Source organism: Haliaeetus albicilla, chromosome 2 (assembly GCF_947461875.1).
Source record: "Haliaeetus albicilla chromosome 2, bHalAlb1.1, whole genome shotgun sequence".
Classification (NCBI taxonomy): Eukaryota; Metazoa; Chordata; class Aves; order Accipitriformes; family Accipitridae; genus Haliaeetus; species Haliaeetus albicilla.
The window spans coordinates 52,237,521-52,257,175 of NC_091484.1; positions in this window are offsets into that span (position 1 = coordinate 52,237,521).

The following is a 19,655-nucleotide window of genomic DNA, read 5'->3' on the forward strand; positions in this document are numbered from 1 at the left end:
TGTGTGCTTTGTTCCATCCCTGGTTTTGAACGTGCTCTGTGATGGGAATTGCAAGGGGATATGGAGTCTAATCCAAGCCCTACAGATGCCAAACAGGAGTCTTTATTTGACTTTGTAGACTCAGAAAGAAACATAGCCAGGGGAAGAGCAATTGAAGCCTTATTACCCAGACCTGTAGGATAAACTCAAAACTATGTCACTTATGTAAGTAGAAAATACTGCAAAATAGGTATTATTGTCATTGCTCAGATTTATCATGTGGATCATAACTAAATTCTGTCAATGGTAATTCTGAATGTTTTTCCCTACATTCTACATACTATATCAAAGACAAAATGGAAGTGTTTGTAAATTCTTAGGGAGCAGTCACTAAGCAAAGTATTTCAATAAAGATCTCAAAGGAAAGCAAGAAGTTTTGTGAAATGGAAGAAAAAGTAGTCTGCAACATGATAACATTCTGAAGGCACAGGAAATTTTGTGTCTTCACTGGGGTTCGTAGCATCTCTTCAGGAATGAGGGAATTATAGAAAAAAAATTGAAACATCAATCTAGAAAGGAAGTATTTAATATCTCATATGAGAAAGGCAAAAAATGTCTTGAACAACCTTTTAAGAAGCTGTTAGGATGCTAAGGTAACTGTTTTATCAGGTAACAGAAAATTATTCAGGGCATGTTTTGAAGGCCGCCTGAACATAAAAAAAGTAGCCAAGAAAACTGTACTTAGAATCTGTTGCAGTGGATTATAAAACTTTTTTAGGTAACTTGTATTGATGATGATGATGATGTTGAAGAAACAAGCATTTGTCATCTGTAAAGTATCAGAAACTATAATGAACTAAGAAGAGGTATAAAGTGCAACAAAAGACGTGGTTTGTTATGAAGGAGGATGGTTCAGCGTATTTCAATGTAGAATATTGGCATATTGTTTAAATGGGAATTTTTATTAAGTTAATATTTAAGAATTAATACTTTTGTGCTGGTTTTGGCTGGAATAAAGTTAATTTTCTTTATAGTAGCTGGTATGGGGCTGTGTTTTGGATTTGCGCTGAAAACAGTATTGATAACACAGATGTTTTCATTATTGCCGAGCTGTGCTTACACAGACTCGGGGCCTTTTCTGCTCCTCGCCCCACCCCACCAGCAAGTGGACTGGGGGTGCAGAAGAAGTTGGGAGGGGACACAGCTGGGACAGCTGACCCCAACTGACCAAGAGATATTCCAGACCATACGACATCATGCTCAGCATATAAAGCTGGGGGAAGAAGAAGGAAGGGGTGACGTTCAGAGTGATGGCCTTTGTCTTCCCAAGTAACTGTTATGCGTGATGGAGCCCTGCTTTCCTGGAGATGGCTGAACACCTGCCTGCCGATGGGAAGTAGCTAATGAATGACTTGTTTTGCTTTCCTTGTGCACACAGCTTTTGCTTTACCTATTAAACTGTCTTTATCTCAAACCATGAGTTTTCTCACTTTTACTGTTCCGATTCTCTCCCCCATCCCACCAAGGTGGAGTGAGCAAGCAGCTGTGTGGTGCTTAGTTGCCAACTGGGGTTAAACCACGACAATATGTTTTATTTTAAATGTATTTTTAAATTTTTGATAATCCAACCAAATTATTAGTAATTATTAAGAAATGTTAATAAATAAAACCACTTTCTTTTTGTCTTTCCTTTTTTTGTATGTAGGGACTGGAACGTCCATTTGGCCCTAAAGGACCTTGGGGACCTCAGGCAAGTGAAACGTAAGGTATAGAAATACTCTTTCACAGTTTTCTGAGAGTTCATTATGTATTTCATACACAATCTAATTTTGTTGCTAAATGGTACACATGTGGGGGCAAAAAATAATACATTCTGGTAATGCCAAGAATGTGCTGCATATCTGGCATGGGGCACAGAGCTGTGTTGGTACAGCCAGCTGTTCAGCTGGGCCCTCCGTGTGTGCTGTGATATTTTTTTCCTTTCACTGAGGACCTGCCAGTTCATTTTCCCTGCTGCTGGAATTTCTGGTGAGCTACTCAGGTAGCCAAAGGGGCAGCTTCCGCAGCGTCCCAGAATGACTGGTAAAGTAACTCCTCTTTAACAAACAGCCAAAGAGACTGAAACCAATCAAGCAGTCTCAAAATGCTGTGATTGTTAAATAACTCTGTGCTGAATCAGAAAAATCGAAACAGAGTCCCCTTGGTAGCAATTGCCCAACACGCTGTTTTTTTCACTAACTGTTGTCAATGGCTGGTCCCTGATGCTTTCTGTCTCGGCAGTTGATGGAAGGGGTTATAGCAGTCATTGGGTATTTTAACTTCTACAGTCTTTTTGGAGGGGAGACAGGAATCTGTAGAGAGTTGCTTACTGTGACAGGGATCTCATAAACCTTGTCCCATGTTGCTAGTTCTGTATGTCGACAAAGGACAGAATTTACCTATTCCACTTCAGTGCAACTGCCTGGACATGAGCATCTTTGGAGTAGATGAAACAGTACAGCAAATACAGAGTATCACAGATTCACAGAATGGTTGAGGTTGGGAAAGAGAGTAGGGAGTTAAGGAGAATTTACTCAGGTCAGAAAATGAACCTTTAGTCCTAAATTCCATTCTGCATAGATTAAAGCAATACTACTCATTTTTCCGTATAGTGGACAGTGTAATTTCTACGATACTATGCAAAATTAATATTTTTAGCAAAACCAAATTTTTGCTGTCTAAGAAAAAACATTTGTTATTCTTGCTAATTATGAAAGAAGAACGTTAAGGATTTGGGAGATTTAAGATCTGCCATGAAAGAGATTAACAAGAGAAACAAAGGAGTCAGCATTTCCTTGCAGAAATTAAGCTGTTACTGCAATGTTCAATTTGTATACTTTAAAATGTTAGCTGGTCTTCCAGGTGAAGTAAAAACTGACTTCTATTAAACTAATTTTTTAAGGTGGAAGCAGGCAATATTGAATTACCTTTTTCTTTTAAGTACTAGTTATTTTGATTATTCTGTAATCTCTTTATTTCAAACCTTGCATTAATGCTGCATGATGTTACAGCCTACATTCTGTTTATATTTCTGAGACCTCTTATACCAAACAAAACAACTATGAAAAGTAAAAGCAGATGAATATTCTACTAAAACAGAGGATTGATCCAGTATTTTACTGTAACAGCAAATAGTGGGAATGTATTACTTACTAATGGGCATATAAATCATAGAATCATAGAATAGTTTGGGTTGGAAGGGACCTTTAAAGGTCATCTAGTCCAACCCCCGATGAATGTAGTAAATGAATAAATCAATATGCCATACTATAAATAACATAACGATTTATATTAATGTATTTATAGACAATTACATATTGTTAAGTTCCATTATTTCATAAAGAAAAATAAATGCTTCATAAAAAAGTGATGATTTGGAATACTTCTTCAGTTTTTGAGTTGTAAGAGACTTTTATATAAGATGTTGGTGGTTTTTACATGTCCCTTAGGTATTAACTTAATCAGGTAGAATTTGTTATTTAAATGAAAGAGAAAAGCTGTTAAAATAGCTAGTAACATTTTCAGTTAGTGGTCAGCTCAAAACTACAATGCAGAAAAAACAGGTATTAAACAGGTAAGCATGCCTACTCTAACCCATGTACATTTGTTTGTCTCTTCTTTTAAGCAAATTAGCTGATCTCAGACCTTTAAAACAGGGAGACATCTGAATTGGAGCGTGCTGTTTCTGGCATGCCTGGGTTCTTGGTCAGTTTTTTCCAAACCTGTATGGTTAGGTCATCAGTTCTGCTTTGACAAAGCAAAAATTTGCTTTGCTTATCTTTTTCATTATTGGATTTATGACTTCTGATGCTTCTGTGTAGTGATGTATTTCTGTATGGTTTGTCCTGTTGTCAGACCTGTTGTTTGTTTAACAGAGGAACGGATGATAAGCATTTTCATGTCATTCACAGGAGATCAGAAATGAGTGTTTTAACATCGTCTTTGAAAGGTCAGGTGAAAGAGGTACACATTAGTAAGTTTGGTACCACAACCCACACAGTTGCTGAGGTCTTGCAATGGGAGTAAGGTACACTTATGAGAACATTTTTGTACTTTGAGTGAAATTTCTGAAATATGGGTTAATTTCTCAGTGAAATATGGCCTGGTATCAGAGAATCATAGAACGTCTGAGGTTAGAAGGCACCTCTGGAGGTGACCTAGTCCAACTCCTCTGCACAAGTCAGGGTCAGCTAGAGCAGGTTGCTCAGGATCTTGCCCAGTTGGTTTCTGAGTTTCTTCAAGAAAGGAGACTCCATATCCTCTCTGGGCAACCTGTTCCAATATTTGATCACACTCACAGTAATTACGTTTTCTTCTTATTTATAAATTACCTGAAAAAAAGAGATTTCCTTGGTCCTCTGTGATTAGGATTTCAGAACCTGCTTTTCTGCAAGCCATGCAGATGTGCACGTCTACCTTTTGTCCTTTAGTTGTTATTAACTCTCTTTAAAATTGTCTGAAATAGAAATTATAAGCTGAAGTACTAATTAGACAATTTCAGGTTCTCTCTCAATAACTTCCTTCTTCAGATATAAAAGCTGATATGTGGCCTGGAAATATTTAAATGTCACATTTTTCATGGTTTCTCTGGCACTGTTAGAGTCAGGATCTTAGTTCCTTATTTTAGGTCCTCTCATATTTTCTCAGAAAACAAAGGAAATGCATAGTCTTTGGCTTCATTATTAAATATTTTCCTACTTTCTCCTTTGAATTACAGTAAATAATTTTTAATGGTCTTTCCAATGTTTTTATAGCTTTGCAAAACTTTTTAAAGAAAACATGATAAACCATCGTTCTTCCATCCTTCCAGTAATCTCCCTGTATTCAGTGCCTGTAGTTTAAAAACATGTGGATCCATCATTTGTGTTAATGTTTGTTGGCTGTTTTTTCTTGTCTCTAAACATACTGGAGAATTTGTATTATCCAAGAAACTACATTTCCTGTGTTATATATTCACAGGGTTCATGAATTTAAGCCACAAATGTGGTCTAATGGCACAACAATTAGTTGGCTTAGATTTAATTCCAATATTCCTTCCACTTTAAAAGCATTTTTCCTCATAATACCAGCATTTTTTCCTTAATAATAGTAGTCTTTAGGAACTCAGCAGTTGTTTTGATAAATAAAAAGTAGGCCAAAATATGTGGAAAAACTAAGAGTGATTCAAACAGAGTAGTCTATCGTATATCAAAGGCAAAATTGGCAGCCTGTATTTTCATGCTTATCTGTTTCATTTTTCATCATTGCACTTCCTTTGCTACTGTTGAAGTGGGACATAATGACTGACTTTTTCACATCTGTTTCCAATAATCACCTACTGGTTCTTTTTATAACAAAGATGAACTTCAGTTTGTGTGTTCCTAACATTTTTCCATAGGGAAGTATGGGACATGAGTTTAGTTAATACTTGCAATAATCACATCATCTAACTTTGATTTTAAGAGGAAGTTCTTTAGGTACTAGGGAGTCAGCAGCTTAAATATCTGACAACTTATGCATTTCTTGAGTCTTAATGAGGGTCCAAATACACTACTAACTTATACACAAACTACGGAAGAGGCATTTCCTGTGTCTCTAGCACAAGAGAGATTCAGAGAAATTTAAAAACTAAAAATTCTATTTTGAACCAGTAAATGCCATTACTCTAGTGACGGGTACCAAGCAAATTTAATGAAAACACAAGAGCTGTTTGGTGTTTAAGAATGCAGAAGAATTTCACCTTCTTAGAGACCACTGTATCACAGTTACTAGATCACATGAACTGTTGGGATGTACACATTTTATAATTGATCATTCTACCGTACTAAGAAAGTATATTTCCTCTGTTGATCTCAAAATAAATGCTGGAACAGTATTTGGTTAGTGATGCTGTGGGTTTCTGAAAAGTTTCTGAGCCTTTTAAACTCTTGGATCTTTGCTTCTGTTTTCCACACTGTGATTTTCCACTTCTGGTTTTCCTGTAGTTATCTCTACATTTGCACCTTTGTCCAATAGTAGCATATTTATTTATAAATAATGCATAATATTTGTTTAGTTTTGAGGTTGTACCTAGATTATTAATCTCTTCATCACTATTGCATAATAGCTGCTTTCTATATTTCCCTGTTCCTTGTAATTGATATGGCTAAATAAACTTACATATAAAAAGAAAGAAATAACTCAGGATCTAATTCAGCTTGACTTTTGGCAAGTCTCATTTTAATCATACATTTTCCGGCCTCTCAGACATTGCTTACACTTCTGATCAGTCCCTTTTATATTCCTTGTAAGATCTGCTTACTTCTGATACCATATATGTGAGAATTGCTTTCATGCAGTTGTATCTCAAACTATTTTCAGCAATTTCTCCTCATGGATGAGGTATAAATTTACATTTTTTTGTAACTCTGCAGAATATTCCAGATTTGTTCTATGTACAAGTCTGTGAGTTCTTTAAGAATTTTTAATCATGTAGGGACTTTGTACAGTGGAAGCTCCATTTTGAGCTTCTTTTCTTCTTTAAAGATCTCTTAAAATTCATAAGAGATCAATGTATACCAAGGTTAGTTAATGGTTTTTGATATATTAATTGGAAACGTTTTTTTCCCTATGACTTTGTTATGCTTTTCTGTATTTGATTCCTAGAAGTCTGGCTTTTCTTTTAGTTTATATCCACCTCTGAGATTTATTGTATTCGTGTCATGTCTGGCCAAGGGGGACTAGCTAAACTAGCCAAATCCTTTCAAGAATACTGAAAGAGAACACCGAAATACTACTGGAGTTTTGCACATTGCAACGTGATGTAAACTTTGACTTTTTTAAAGACACGGCAGTTTCTAATTTAGTTATGTAAGTCTACTGCTGCTCTTCCCTTTACAGAAACAGGAAAAAGTATGTAGTCTGACATTGCTGTCATTCACATTAATTCTGTTTTAGATTATGATTACTTAAACTTGCAAAAGTTGTTGCTTGATGGAGCCTAGCAGACTGTTTCAGATGTGCTGTTGCAGTCCTCCATGTCATGATGCACACCCGATAGTACTAGTTTATCTGATTTTAGGTAAGAGAAAGTATTAATTAGATATGGAGTTTGAAGCTGGGGTACAAACTTCTCTCAGTCTATGTAAAATGTGTGTCCTTTTAAAAGTATGCCAAATTATACAGATCCAGCAATGAGATTGCAAAATTTGTAGGTACAGATTGCAAGACTATTTCCACTAGGTTTTAGTATTTCTACTGAAAATTCTTTCATTTGTATAGATCATACTTTCATTCTTTGTATATGTTGTGATTATCACTTAATTTTGTACAATTTCATAGTAAAATCCTAATGCAAGTTACTGTATGCAAGTGCCATATATTTTCAGGGTGAGAAAGGTTCTAAGGGTCCAGTGGGTCCAGCTGGCCCACCAGGTCTTTCACCTTGGGCATTCATTGACTGAGGCATTCAAAATAATAAGCCTTTTGAGTAAGGAAGGTGACTGGTTTTAGACAGCAGAGCATCCTATGCCACTGCATAGGGTTGGGTAAGTTTGAAAGAACCTCTCAACTTCACTTGTTCCATTAGTATCAGTTGTTGTTGCTGTCCTTGTTATTCACTGAGAAGCATAGAAATGTGAGCAAGCGGAATTGAAATAAAGACAGCAAGACTTTCACAGACACAGTACTTCCTTTTGAAGGTAATTACTTCATTTTATTAACTGAAAAACTAATCTATGAAAGTTTTGAAATTAACCTCCTACCTTATCTTTTTAGGGTATCCAGGGTCCTTAAGGAATACCTGAACCAAAGGGATCCCAAGGTTTGGGTGTTCAAGGTTCAAAGGTAACCTGTGAACAAAAAGCATGATTTTAAAACAGTAGAGCAAAGGATACACTTGAGTGAGGACAAGCCTTTTTATACATTTAAGAGCTCCTGTTCTTCTAGGGAAACTCGTGAAAAAAAAGGTAACTCTTCAGTTTGGATCGCTATCAGTAGCTGACTGTTATGGAGAGAACGCCTTTTGAACTATATCATACGTTATGATAAGCAACCTTATTCACCAGGTGCTTACAAAAATAAATTGAAGTGTAGAGGCTTTACAAAGGGTTATTTAAAGGATTTGAAAATGAAATATGCTGTATTCTAACCACGTTCTTCATTGCTGAGCCTGACCAAAGCACTTTTTCAAACTGATAATTTTTTGTAGCCACAAAGTGGCTACACTACAGATGATGTGATCACCACACATAAAAACTTTGGTCATCTTTTCTTTAAGGTGTCAGTGAAGTCAAACATTTTACAAAAATTATTCTAAATTCAAATTTTTGTTGATTTTTTTGTTTGTTTGGTTTGGTTAGGTTGGTTTGGGGTTTTTTGGGGGGGACAACAAGGTGAGCCTGGTTCAAAAGGGGATTGTGGAATTTCAGGAACTGGACTGCCAGGAATTAAAGTAAGTCTCTTTTGGAATGGTTACTGTTTTAATCCTTGCTCTCTTTTCTTACAATTGTAAGTAATAATTTACCTTAAGACTAATGCAGAACATTTCTAAGGCCAGTATTACATGTGTTCCTAAGTGACACAAGACTGTCATTTGAATTCTCTGACAACCTGGAACTGTACTTACTTCAGCAGATCATACTACCTTGCTGATACATTCACTGATCACTTAGAGTTTTCACTGACTTTGTAGTGCTCAGAAGATCCATGTGTCAGGTACTGGAGCCCCCAGTCTGGGTATCTAAAAGACAGGAATGTGTGAAATGAGTACTTAGTTTCTCAGGATCAGATAGGAACTAAGGAGTAAAACCAGTTCTTCCAGGAGATATCCTCCCTCCTTGAAGCATTGTATCTTAGTCTTTTAATATCTTAGTCTTTAGCTTCCACCTTCTATTACAAGGGGACAAATGTTTTGCCCAGACAGTAGCCTTATTTACTAGCTGTGTCCTGATTAAATGCTGAATGAGTTACCTAGTATGAAATACTATCATTATGCATTATCATGTAGACACACCAGAGGGCAGGACTTAGGTAGCATAAATATCTTTATAGCTTACATAAATTGAATTCAGCAACTAAATGATCCTTTTGATACATTTATTGCAATCTGATTTTAAAAAGGCAAATAATCATGGCTTACTTACATAACATATGAATAAAAATGGCACTGAATTAAGAGATATCTAGTATTTGGAACAGGGGTTTTTAAAAGCTGTTTAAAATACGTACTTCAAATTGCATCCATTAGCTATGTCTCCTAGCCAGAAAAAAAAATCTACTATTCTTTATAGTAACTATTGTCATTCTTATTGAGGGAAGAGCATACTGGGGGGGTGGGGAGGAAGTAAATTTAGAGCAGTCAATTTTGGTTAATATTCTCCACCAAACTAATCCGCAGTGTAAGTCCTTTGATATATTATATTCATGTACTATAGAATAGTCATCTTGTTTCATACTTTCATAGATCTGTATCCCATTTGCATTCGGTTGTGGCTTTCCAAGTTACAGAATCAGAATTTACTTTGTCTGTCTTCATATAGAAGCTATGTCTTATCTTTGTCAGCTCTGTATGTTTAATTTTATTTCTTCTTTACCGTTTTTGAGCTGCAGTGATGAGAATAGCAGGAATTATTCAAGGAGTATAGGTATTGTACCAGAAAAGAAAGCTGATACCTGATATTTTCCAATAGAAGAGGTGAGTTAGCATGAATGCAGGAACTAAAGGCTTTTTAACTCAAAATTCAATAGCAACATAACATGACTTTTACAGATGAAACTTTGTATTGCAGACCAGAGCTTTAGTATGGTCATGTAATGAGTGCATTTAGACAGATTCAGTAGTCCTGGGAGCTGGATGTACTGAGCAGCTGGGTTGACAGCATGTGGTTCAGAGCAGCCATTGAAACACTGCTGTACTAAACAGCTTAGCAAGAAGTATTAGTAGTGTTAAAAACAATGCTGTAAATCTGGAGGCATTACTTCCATCAGATTTGATTTCTAAGTGAATATAAAGCTATGCAACTATGTACTGGCAAGACTAGTGAAAAAATAAAGCTCTGAATTGTAAATCTACAATGCTGTGAGAGAACTGTCAAGATCCTTATTGTACTTCCAAAGCACAGTAAGTAGTGAAGAGCAGCTTAGGCTGTTTCCAGAGACCAGTTACACACAACATGTAACAGATCTACAGATTTTCTAGCCAGAGAAGTACAACCAAACTTGACGCCATTGCTGTCTGAATACTGGATGTTTTTGAGATCTACCAGGTTATACGTGTATTTGACCAGTCAAATTGTTATTCTAAAAATCATAAATGTTAACATTTTCTGATCTCTGCCAGATGAGTCATGTTTGCAGGTCCAAAAAAAGTGAGAGACCTTTGAACACAGCTGGAAATCCATTCACTCAGTTCTGGTTTGGCATATAGTGGAGATAAACCTTGACAATTGCTGGAAAGAGCATTCTTCTGTAGCTGATGATCTGTTTCTGGATGGACAGGCTGTTTACAAGCCTTGATCTAAACATGCATAAAGGTGAGAAAAAGTATGTAAACAGTATGAGTGATCCATGTGACTAATTTGTTACTAATTAAATGCTTAATCGTCACCATTGTGTCTGATCCAAAAGATGCTGGATGCTGCCAGTAATTATCATTTTTATGTAGCATTAACAGATATTTAGTGTAAAACATTGTATTCCATTGAAACTCTTTAGTCTCAGTTTGTGTGATGAAGGCAACACTTATTTAATGAAGAAAATTAACCTCAATGGAGGTGACACATGCTCATCCATCATCTGACAGAAGATGATGTAGAGGTGTCTAGGAAGGGGGCCTTTCAGGAACAGGCTGCAGCTACTGGGACAGCTAATCCTTCCTCAGTTGCAGTGGGGAAAGACTGTGATTGGTGGTGGCATGTATGATTTTTTTCTTGTAGCAGCATGTTCCTCCAGTACTTTTCATGTTAACAGAGCATGCACAGACTGACAATTCTGTGTAGGAATGGTACTATGTACAATCATATGGCAGATGGACAGCTCTCCCATGAAACCTGTCATGGTTTAAACCCAGCCAGTAATTAAGCACCACACAGCCGCTTGCTCACTACCCCCACCCTCAGCAGGATGTGAAGAAGAGAATTGGAAGGGTAAAAGTGAGAAAACTCGTGGGTTGAGCTAAGAGCAGTTTAATAATTGAAATAATGGTACTAGTAATATGTTGTAACAAAAAGGAAGATAACAAAGAGAGAGAAATAAAACCCCAGAAAGACAAGTGATGCAAATGAAAACAATTTCTCACCACCAATTGGCTGATGCCCAGCTAGTCCCAGAGAAGCAGCCCCCCAGCCAAACTTCTCCCTAGTTTTATTGCTGAGCATGATGTTGTATGGTCTGGGATATCCCTTGGGTCAGTTGGGGTCAGCTGTCCCAGGTGTGTCCCCTCCCAACTTCTTGTGCACCCCCAGCCTCCTCGCTGGTGGGGTGGAGTGAGAAGCAGAAAAGGCCTTGGCTCTGTGTAAGCACTGCTCAGCAATAATGAAAACATCTCTGTGTTATCAGTCAACACTGTTTTCAGCAGAAATCCAAAACATAGACCCATACCAGCTACTATGAAGAAAATTAACTCTACCACAGCCAAAACCAGCACACAACCAGATTAGCAGTATCTCCATCTTTGCTAAGAGCTAAGACCTTACTAAGTTACTTAGTATGTAGATCTCACCCTTTAAATAAGTTAGTTTCATATGCTGTCATACTTGTGGCTCACATCACACATGACTAGATTATGGGTGTTTGCAAAGGTGTAATTTCTAGCTGAATGTCTTTTTAAAAAGGGATCTGCCCTTGGAGAAGCAGAAGGAAGTGTTTGGTCTAGAAATAGGGGAGACTGCTCCTGGGCTGGATGAAGGGTGCTTCTACTAACCTAAATAAAGGCAAAGACTTTTTATGCTGACTGATCAGTGATGCCCTATTCCTTTTTCCCTTATTCTTTCTCCCCCTATTCTTTCCCCTTCACCAAAAAATTAGTGAAAACAGCAGGAAATGTACTCTGCTTACTTAAAAGCTCAATATACTCTGCTTACTTAAAAGCTCCTAGTTAGCATATTCCATTGCTGTTATTTAAACACCAAATGAAAAGCAAAGCAGGCATGGTTTCCATGCGGTTTTCTACAAGGGAGCTGAAAAGAGGCAGGGAAATGTGATTATCTACACCATTTTATCATGGCAATGGTTTGTAAAACACCACTTGCTTCAGTGTCTGTGGCCAGGGAGAGCAAACATTGCAATAACTGTCTGATTTAGGAGAAACTCTATCCTGATAGAGTTAAAAACCCCAACTTATCTCAAAATGGGTGTACATGTTGATTGCCAACATATTGTTTTTCTCAGATCCAGCTGTGTGTGCATACTTTGTCCAGAAACTGCTTGGCCTTGTCACTTTCTGTGTTTTAAAGAATCATTCTGTCAAATATTAACTAAAAACAGGATGTCAAGAGAAGATATATGTGGCAAGATAAGGTGAATTGTATAGAAGTAAAAAGTTACTGGATTGTGCTGTTAACATCCTTGAAAAGTATAAATACTGTACGTTTTATACATTGAGAGGACCACTTGTGGCAGAGATATCCCCAGTGCTGCCCAGTGCTGCAGTGAAGGATGCCTGCTTAATAATAACAAATCTCTGTTATTATTGAGTATTGAGTTACGATTTTGTATCAGTTTTGGTGACCCAGATGGGGCAGTCTCTGTTCGGCTGCAGGGAATACCAAGTCGGGGACTCCCTTAGCCAGCCCCAGAATAATTTCTGGAGGGAGTCACCGATTCGGAGATCTACTGCAGGGACAGACACGGACCACTGGTAAGAAAGGCATTCTTTTCAGATTTGGGGACCATTCATTCGGGCTATACATAAGTCACAACTCATGAGAGTTCCGCTGGTTTCTCTACCTACTGGATGCTCCGAGACTGTTAATAGGTGGGGATTTATTGGAACAGTTAAATGCAGAAATTAAATTTGATGGGAATATTGAATTTAGGGTACCCGAAGAAAAACATGTAAAAGTTCTGAGTCTAGCATTAACTGCACCTGAGGTACCAAAAGAGGAAATAATGGAAGAAATAATGAATCAGATAATACCATGGGTACAGGCTTCAGTAATACCAGGCAAAGCTAAAAATGCTGAACCTGTAATAATAAAACCAAAAGAAGGGACAGCTCCAGTGAGACTTAAACAATATCCTTTGAAATTAGAAGACAGAAAAGGGATTAAAAGCATAATTAAGAATTTAATTAATTATGGATTATTAATAGAATACTCATCTGAATACAACACCCCTATATTGGCAATAAAGAAGCTGGATGGTAAAACCTCTAAGTTAGTTCAAGATCTAAGAACAATAAGCGAAGTAGTAGAGGACCTGCATCCAGTAGTGGCAAATCCCTGTACTTCCTTAACCAACCTGAGAGAGAATCTTGAATGATTTATTGTATTAGACCTTAAAGATGCCTTTTTCTGCCTTCCTCTTACACCTGAAAGTCAGAAATTATTTCCTTTTGAATGGGAAAACCCCGATACAGGGAGAAAAATTCAATTAACATGGACTGTGTTGCCACAAGGATTCAAGAACAGCCCCACAATATTTAGAAATCAATTAGCAAAAGACTTGGAAGTGTGGATGAGACCAGAAGGAAAAAGGAATTCTGTTACAATATATAGATGATATCCTGATTGTGACTGAAGACTAAGAGGTATATAAAAATTGGACTGTGATTTTACTGAATTTTCTGGGGACCAACGGGTATCAAGTTGCATTGCAGAAAGCCCAGATTTTGAAGAAAGAAGTGGTCTATCTAGGATTTAAAATATCACAAGGACAACAATGACTGGGCAATGAAAGGAAAGAGGCTATATGCCAGACGCCAGCACCTAAGAGAATAAAATAATTACGAACCTTTTGGGGAATGGCAAGGTGGTGTCGATTAGGGATACTGAATTATGGACTATTAGTAAAACCATTATACCAGCTCATAAAAGAAAATAAATATTTGAAATGGACAGATAAGGCTCAAAACACATTTAAAGAGCTGAAATTCAAACTAATGAGAGTATCTGCTCTAGGACTGCCTGATTTGATGAAACCCTTTTGACTCTACTATTATGAACAACAAGGAGTGGCATTGGGGGTTTTGGCTCAGAAATTAGGACCCCACAAGAGGGCAGTGGCCTACTTCTCTAAGCAATTAGATGAAATAAGCAAAGAGTGGCCAGGATGCATCCGAGCTATTGCTGCTACAGTACTTCTTATACAGGAAGCACAGAAGTTTACCTGAGGACAGAGATTAACTGTTTATACAACACATGCCGTAGCAACGGTCTTGGAACAAAAGGGAGGGCATTGGTCGTCACCTTCACGGTTCTCGAAATATCAGGCTACCCTTACAGAGCAAGACGATGTTGATATAGTGACAGCAAGTATCAATAACCCTACATCCTTTTTAAGTAAGAAACAGAACTTTGAACCAACAACTCATGACTACATACGAACCATTGAGACAGTGTATGTCAGTCAAATAGACTTAAAGGAAGAACCTCTTGAAGAGGTAAATATGAACTTATACACAGACAGAAGCAGTTTTGTGGAGAATGGAAAGAAACTGGCTGAATATGCAGTCACGATAGAAAAAGAGAAAATTGAAGCTAAGCAGCTTCCCAAAGATACCTTGGCGCAGTGAGCTGAAATCATAGCCCTGACCAGAGCATTAGAATTGGAAAAAGGGAAAAAGGTGAACGTATGGAGAGACTCTTAAGTATGCCTTCAGGGTGGTCCATGCCCATTGAGCAATTTGGAAAGAAAGAGGACTTTTAAATGGACAAGGGAAAAACATCAAGCATGCAGAAGTGATACTAAAACTCTTGGACACAGTACAGTTACCTTCAACAGTCGCAGTTATGCACTGCAGAGGACATCAGTGAAATAATTCTGCCCAAGAACAAGGTAATCGACTCGCAGATCAGGAAGCGAGAAGGGTGGCTGAAACAGATATAACCTTGAGTCTAATCCCAGAAAAGAAATTGCCACTACCTGAACAGGCAAAATACGATGAAAAGGATTTGAGATTAATAGAGAAATAAAAGACGAAAATTTACATCAAGGGATGGGCAATTTTAACAGACAAAAGAATAGTAGTGCCATTTAATACATTATGGCATTTGATAAGGATAAAACATAATAAAACACATTGAGGAACTAGAACATTATATGCATTCTTGTCCAGGCAAATAGTTGCTAGGAATTTGATGCAGACTATAAAATCAGTAACAGGAAGATATAAAATATGCTTGAAAAATAACCCAAAAACTGAGAATAAAATAACATACGGAAGCATAGAGAAAGGGAATATGCCAGGAAAAATGTGGCAGATAGATTTTTTTCAGAGCTGCCTAGAAAAGGGGGGTACCGATACCTTTTAGTGTTAACTGACACCTTTTTGGGTTGGCCTGAAGCATTTCTTTGTAAAATAAAACTCGTGAAGTAACCAAGATATTACTGAATGAAATAATCCCAAGATTTAGAACTCCAAATGTAATATCATCAGATTGAGATCCACATTTTATCTCCAGTGTAGTTAAATTTTTGGGTACTAATTGAAAATTACACACCCCATACCAACCACAAGCAAGTGGCCAGGTAGAGAAAATGCAACATCTACCCTTACATAATTAAAAGTATAGGACAACAGCAAGTGTTGCTTAATCCATCACATTCCCTCAGACGGGTGGAGTTAACTATGCAGACTAACATTTCTGCAATTAGACCTACATGCTCACCTTTCCTGGGTACTTCCTACACAGGATGCTTAACATGGTTACATAGTCGATCCCTCACCTCTCCAGGACGATCAAGGAGACACATAACTGGTGTCATTAGAACGGGACTGGGAGACCACAGTGACCAGTGACCTAAGTGGATTGAAACCCGCTTTGGAATCCTCCCTTTTAGCTCTCAGAACTAACCAATGGCTATTATCAGATATATTACCTCAGTGAAGACAGATAAACAAAAAGAACCACCATCTGATTGCAGATGCACTTAGCACAATCCAAAGTAATGTCTCTCTAGCCCTTAGCTGTGTCCAAACTCAGCTGTAGATACAATCAATGATAAATGCAATTATACAGGAGGGTGAATAAAACACCTTACCTACTGAAATTGGGAAAGTAATTTGAAATAATATGACTGAATTTGAAAAAAAAAAAAATTCAGTCCTGGTGATATCTAGTCAATTTTACTTATGACCCCACTGATGATAAAGCCACAGCTTTTGTGCTGACAATGTGCAGCGCTTTGATATACACTATACACCCAATCGTTACACTGAGAGTGAATCAGCTTGGAACTATACTCTACCCTATAGAGCATAAAGTACGGACCAAGTAAAACAGAAGCAAACGGCAAACTGTAAATATTGATACAGGTACTGTGTGAAAACAACGAGTTCACCTGTGAAAACAATACCATCAAGGCCCAAGACATTTGCCTTGATACAGAACAAAACGTTTGTCATTTTAAAATATATTCTAAGGAAACTCCAGAAACAGTACTTGTGTATATTGATAAAGGATGTGTTTGTATAAAAACCTCTTGTGAGTCTATGTCTATAGATCATACAACTATAGATACTAGTAATCACTCTTAACATTTGTGTTTGTAACTTTACTAACATTAAGGAATATGCCACTCCTGTCACAACTCATCAATTACCACAGTCTAATTATACTTTATTGTGAGATATATTACCTACTCCTATTGGAATGAATCTCACCTTGGTGAAAAGACTCTTACAACATGAATACTTAAACGGTTGTTGGAGCAAGTTCAAGAAAATGGACAAAGAACTTCAGTTACTGTCACGATGCAGAAGAATTACATCAGGTGGTGGAAAAAAATAAAAAAAGACTGAGAACACAGATGGTGAGACACTCTTTTTGGGTTATCACCAACTGCTACTGGAATCTTTAACAAGATGCTTCACCCAGTTATTGTTTTATTAATACTCGCTGTATTGTGTTTTACTTTAATAATTATTCTATATGTCAAGCTTTGGATTATGGTGAAACAGTTATTTAATATACGTCCTCAGTTGTTCTCACAGTAAGAACATGTGAGACACTCTCCATCGGCAGAACAAGTTCTAAATTATTTAATACATCTGATTATCATTTTAATAATAGTGGTAATAGTCATGACTTTATATAATTGTTCTGTATGATATAAAATTCATAATACCAATTGCAGATTGTGAACAATGCCAGAACTAATTAAGTATGAAGATTTGTAAATTAATTTTCAAATTTTGAAAAAAAGAGGAGAATGATAGAGTTAAAAACCCCAACTTAGCTCGAAATGTGTGTATGTGTTGATTGCCAACATATCGTTTCCCTCAAATCCAGCTGTGAGTGCATACTTTGTCCGGAAACTGCTTGACCTTGTAACTTTCTGTGTTTTAAAGAATCATTCTGTCAAATATTAACTAAAAACAGGATGTTGAGAGAAGATATATGTGGCAAGATAAGGAAAACTGTATAGAAGTAAAAAGTTACTGGATCGTGCTGTCAACACCCTTGAAAATTATAAATACAGTACATTTTATACATTGAGAGGAGTACTTGTGGCAGAGATATCCCCAGTGCTGCCCAGCGCTGCAGTGAAGAATGCCTGCTTAATAATAACGAATCTCTGTTATTGTTGAGTATCGAATTACAATTTTGTATCAATCCTATAAGACATACAACTACATCACTATTAACATCTGTAACTGTACCAAAAATAAAAAATGAGGATTTGATTAGTGAATTTTAAGTAATTAATTCTCCTTCCTTGTAGTTTTTCATACTGCAGAATTTGAAGGTAATTTGAATTTTAGAATGTTACTCTCCTCAATGGATTGCTTCTTCCCCTCCCTGCTCATAACTGTTTTAACTTCCTTCAAGAAGAATATAACATTTGTATCCAGATTTATGAAATCTGCCTTCCAGTACAGCAAGTTGTTTGATAAACAGTGTAGCTAACACTGGTTTTCTTTGGGTCCTACATCCCCCTACACTCCCAGCCATAAAACAGTAACCTCAGATTTCCTGACACTTCTGCTTATTGCATGCACCCAGGTACTCCTCCAGTGCTTGGAATCCTCTTTTGCAGTACTTCTGCTCCCTTCCCACATTACTTAAGTTTCTTGTCTTGATTCCCCTTCCCTGTCCTCACTGCTCCCACTACACCCACCAGCCACCCGCATCTTTTCCCTCCGTTCTGGTAAGAGGTAGCAAATGATGTGTCTGGTTTGCAGCCTTGGGCTCTGATTGTCAAGTTCATGAGTTCATGTGGACTGAGCAGCCAGTGGAGGAAACTCAAGTAAGGGCTGATCTCTCTTTGCCATGTGTGTGCGTGTCAGGGAGTGGTGATGGTAGATGCCACCAAGTGCTGCATTGGTGCAACATGGCTCCTGTTTCTTGTTAAAGACTTAGTATTTCTGTTTTAAATCCGGTAGAAAGTAGCCAAAGAACTCCAAGGCTGACTGCATGAAATTTACTTAGGTTAGAAAAGAGTCTGTCAGGATTCTGCAGGAGGGAAAAAAGTTTTCCCCACCTTGTTTAGTCTGCCTTAGGGAAAATACCCACCATTAATTTTAACAGATTTGGTTTTATATGGGTGTAGTACATAGACTGCTGCAGGCATAGTTCAGTGGATTTATAATCGCAGAAGGTTGGTGTTTGCTACTCCTGTACTTACAGAAGCCCTTCTTGTTGCCTTAGGCTTAGGAAATCACTAAATGTCTTTAATATTTCCCATTTTGCATTTTTAACTTAGCATATGAAACAATATCGATGTTAATCTTTTGATATATAGTTATTCTTTTTTATTTCTGTTTCTCTGGTTTACCCATAATAAAATCTGGATCATAGCAAATAATCAGCCTTATTAATGAAATTTCTTGATGAGGAGACCGGGAAGTCTCTGAGAGCAAGTAATGCAGAATAAACAGATGTGCTTTAGCATTTTTTTGAAAGTTGAATGCCTTCAAGAAGGGCATATCAGTGGCAATTGATAAGCATGGTATTTGTTCTATTTCTACTAAATAATGTGATTAAATCTGCAATATCAAAATCAAAGTTAAGAAATTCTGTATTCTCTGCTTTTTCACTTTTCAGATGCGCTATTCCTACAAAAGTAAAAAAGCAGGGATTACTTACAGAGAATGCAAAGCCTCAACTTTCATATTTTTTTTGTAAGACAACAATTCCTAAGTTTTGCCCACTACTTGCCATGCTGAAAGTGTCTTCTGGGTAATGAGAGGTATTCATTTCACTGTGAAACTTCCATCAGGTGCTGGAACAAAAAGAGCACACACAGTCTTTGAGTTTATAAATACAAAAAAGCAATGAATAGACAACATTACTGTCCTATAGAATTAGATACCGAGTCTATTTTTGTTGTATATATTTTCAAGTAGTCTCCCAGACATCAGCTACCAAAGTGATCTCAAGTCTAGAAAATCTGTCTTTAGAAAAGTTAAAGGGTGCAGCTTACATGTCATTTAGGCAGATTTTTTTAAAGCTATTCAGTACAGTTGGATCGTTAATAAACAACTCTTTATAAATTTTCAATCCTATGTTTTTGATTAA